Source organism: Nomascus leucogenys, unplaced genomic scaffold (assembly GCF_006542625.1).
Source record: "Nomascus leucogenys isolate Asia unplaced genomic scaffold, Asia_NLE_v1 000208F_12178_qpd_obj, whole genome shotgun sequence".
Classification (NCBI taxonomy): domain Eukaryota; kingdom Metazoa; phylum Chordata; class Mammalia; order Primates; family Hylobatidae; genus Nomascus; species Nomascus leucogenys.
Window position 1 is genome coordinate 8,122 of NW_022096256.1, and position 4,041 is coordinate 12,162.

The following is a 4,041-nucleotide window of genomic DNA, read 5'->3' on the forward strand; positions in this document are numbered from 1 at the left end:
GCATCCCCACCATAAAGCAGGTTCACTGTGCACTGGTTATCAGCTTGTCTGAGTCCAGTGGGATCCAATGACACCCATACACACAACAAGTTAAATAAAATAGGTTTATTACTAACAGGAAGCAAGGGACAACAATCTAGGATTCATTGGGAGTTAGTCCCCCAAGGCTCAGGAAAGCTGCCCAGGGGGATGGAGTCTTAACTGCATGTGTCCCACTTGTACCACAGCTGAAGGACCCCGGAAAGCAGCCAGTGCAGAGTTTTATACCCTGAGTTTATGTGGATCGTTGAAGGACGATGATGCTTCCATGCAGAGGCCTCCTTATTTGGGGTCTTGGCTAAGGCTATCTCTCCTATCTGCTCTGTAGCAGTCAGTAAATAAGGCTTGATCATTCCTTTCCATCCGGCTCATTGTTCCGATTGGCCATCTCAACATCTGATTGCATGACACTGGGTGATGAGCTCTTACAAGTGCTCGTTTTTTCTACTTATAACTTAAATATCTTATTCAATATATTTCATATATAATATTACACAATATCTTTTTTTTTTTTTTTTTTTGAGACAGGGTCTCACTATGTCGCCCAGACTAGAGTGAAGTGGTGTGAATATAGCTCACTGCAACTCCAACTACTGAGCTCAAGTGATCCTCCCAGCTCAGCCTCCCAAGTAGCTGGGACTACAGGCGTGCACCACCACACCCAGCTAATTTTTGTATTTTTTTTTGTAGAGACAGAGTTTTGCCATGTTGCCCAGGCTAGTCTAGAACTCCCAGGCTCAAGCAATCTGCCCACCTTGGCCTCTCAAAGTGCTAGGATTACAGGCATGAGCCACTACACCTGACTGAGGTTGAAGCTTTGAATAGGCTAAGTACTCATCTAAGCAAAGTCCATTTAACCTGAGACCACTTTACACTGGACGTGACTGAGCGTCCTCTCCTTTTCACCTCATAGGAATGAATCTCCAAAGAAACATGGACTCAGCTATAGACAAAAAAAAGTTTCATTCTTTACCCTCTGAGCTATATACATATCAATCTCAATCACCTACATAGATACATTTTTAAAAGTACACATACAGGTAAATACAGAGTAAGATCTAGAAGGATTCACAGCATGCTGATAAAAGCTATTACCCTGAGAGAGGGAATGAATGAAGAGTGCTTCCGGTTTCAAGTTGAAAGTCATCCAGTTTTTATATGAAAACGCATACCTACTTTCTTTGTATATTTTAGAAAACTTATGAATAATATTAAGCACCTACTAGCTACTGGCATAGGGAAATAGGGGAGCTTGTTCAAGGGAAACAAACTCAATAGGGAGAATCTTTTAGCTGTACACATTTCCTCATGGGCTGAAGGGTTCATAATCCTGGGCGAATGTTGTGGATCTTTGCATGCTGCTTTAGGTGATCAGATCTTGCAAAATTCTTGCTGCATATTGAACACAGGTAGGGCCTTTCCCCAGTGTGCCTTTTTTGTGTCTGTTGAGCTCATCTGAGCGGGGCAAATTTCCACGTACATCCCTCTACATCGCATACATAGGGCTTCTCCCCTGGACCAAACAGAGAGAGAGAGAGACCTGTCATACATCAGGGTGAGGTAGGGCAGGGACATTGAAAGTGAACAAGAAAAAGTTTTTGAACAAGTTGGAGTGGGAGAGGGAGTGCCAGAGGAGACGGGAGTGGGGGAGGTGAGTGAAGGAGGAGGGGAATGAGGGCCACGAAAGCTGGAGAGACAAGAGGAAAACTGTGAAGAAGGGAAGAAGAGGAAAGGAAGAAAAAAAAAAACAGGAGGAGAGAAGTTATTGGCAGGCAGTTATGGGGGGAATAAGGAGGATGAGGGAAGTGGGGCCTGGGGGCCCTGTCACTATGAAGTGACGGTCCCGGTAGAAATAAGCGTCAAGAACATCTACCTGCAAGAGCCAAAGAAATCCCTCCACTTATTCCCATCAAACCAGCAGTCAAACACCACTAAAGGCTATAGCCAGCCTGACTGTGGTCCAGGCCTAGAGCCTGTCCCTAGGACTGCTTTATCCACCCTTCTGAAGGTGCCAACCTTTTCTATTATAGAATCTTCTTGAATCCCTGGCTTAAAGGGAAGTGGCAGCAATCTCAAATGCTCCCAGGGCTTTGTAAAGGCACAAATCTGTAGCCACTTGCCCCCTCACCCCTGTTCCTGGGCCCTCACTCACCAGTGTGCTTGCGCATGTGGGTTCGGAGGTGGCAAGCCTTTGAATAAGACATCTTGCAGTCCTCGTAAGTGCAGACATAGGGCCTTGAAACCTCAGGATTCTTCCAGAACTGGCAGCTCTGCGTCTTCTGCTTTTCTGGGAGTTGTCCTTGAATCAAATGGGAACTTGAAGAGCATAGGAATCCTGGGTATGGCAATGATGAGAACGGATGGGACATCATATATCCCCCATAAAGGCTGTGGTCATCAGTGAGCGTTGTCATATTGCCCACCTGAAGAGTCAGCATCTGGTCCCCAGAAGGGTCGAGTTGCCACTATATGTTGCCATCTGGCCTCCATAAAGGGCCTGGTTATCAATGGAGTTCATATTCTGCCCCCCGTAAAGGTTCTGGTTACTAGTGGAGGTCATCATATTTCTGCCCCCCATAGAGGGTCTGGTTACCAGTGGAGGTCATCATCTGCCCCCTGTAGAGGGTCTGGTTACTAGTGGAGGTCATCATCTGCCCCCCGTAGAGGGTCTGGTTACTAGTGGAGGTCATCATATTCTGCCCCCCGTAGAGGGTCTGGTTACTAGTGGAGGTCATCATCTGCCCCCGTAGAGGGTCTGGTTATCACTGGAGGTCGTCATCTGCCCCCCGTAGAGGGTCTGGTTACTAGTGGAGGTCATCATATCTGCCCCCCGTAGAGGGTCTGGTTACTAGTGGAGGTCATCATCTGCTCCCCGTAGAGGGTCTGGTTATCACTGGAGGTTGTCATCTGCCCCCCGTAGAGGGTCTGGTTATCACTGGAGGTCATCATCTGCTCCCCGTAGAGGGTCTGGTTACTAGTGGAGGTCGTCATCTGGCCCCCGTAGAGGGTCTGGTTATCACTGGAGGTCATCATCTGCTCCCCGTAGAGGGTCTGGTTACTAGTGGAGGTCGTCATCTGGCCCCCGTAGAGGGTCTGGTTATCACCGGAGGTTGTCATCTGCCCCCCGTAGAGGGTCTGGTTATCACTGGAGGTCGTCATCTGCCCCCCGTAGAGGGTCTGGTTATCACTGGAGGTTGTCATCTGCCCCCCGTAGAGGGTCTGGTTATCAGTGGAGGTCGTCATCTGCCCCCCGTAGAGGGTCTGGTTATCACTGGAGGTTGTCATCTGCCCCCCGTAGAGGGTCTGGTTATCACTGGAGGTGTCATCTGCCCCCCGTAGAGGTCGTCTGGTTATCACTGGAGGTCGTCATCTGCCCCCGTAGAGGGTCTGGTTACTCACTGGAGGTCGTCATCTGCCCCCCGTAGAGGTCTGGTTACTAGTGGAGGTCGTCATCTGCTCCCCGTAGAGGGTCTGGTTACCAGTGGAGGTCGTCATCTGGCCCCCGTAGAGGGTCTGGTTATCACTGGAGGTTGTCATCTGCCCCCCGTAGAGGGTCTGGTTACCAGTGGAGGTCGTCATCTGCTCCCCGTAGAGGGTCTGGTTACTAGTGGAGTCGCATCTGCCCCCCGTAGAGGGTCTGGTTACCAGTGGAGGTCGTCACCTGCTCCCTGTAGAGCATGTGATTACCAGTAGATGTCATCACCTGCTCCCCACAGAGGGTCTGGTTACCAGTGGATGTCGTCATCTGCTCCCTTGTAGAGGGCCTGGTTACCACTGGAGGTTGTCATCTGCTCCCCACAGAGGGTCTGGTTATCAATGGAAGTCATCATTTGCCCTCCATAGAGGTTTAGACTTGTCATCTGGCCCCCAGAGAGGATCTCATCGCTACTGGAAATCACTGTATGACCATCAGTGAGGGTCTGGTCACTACTGAAGGGCACCTGGTCCCCACAGAGAGTCTGGTTATCACTGAGGGTCTTCATCTGATCTCCATGCAGGGCT

The 4,041-nt window shown here is 49.5% G+C and overlaps 1 pseudogene; it reads right to left on the minus strand.

Annotated features, from left to right (window-relative positions):
• Positions 1-1,361: 1,361 nt before the first annotated feature.
• LOC115833862 lies at positions 1,362-4,034 on the minus strand (annotated as a pseudogene).
• Positions 4,035-4,041: the final 7 nt, after the last annotated feature.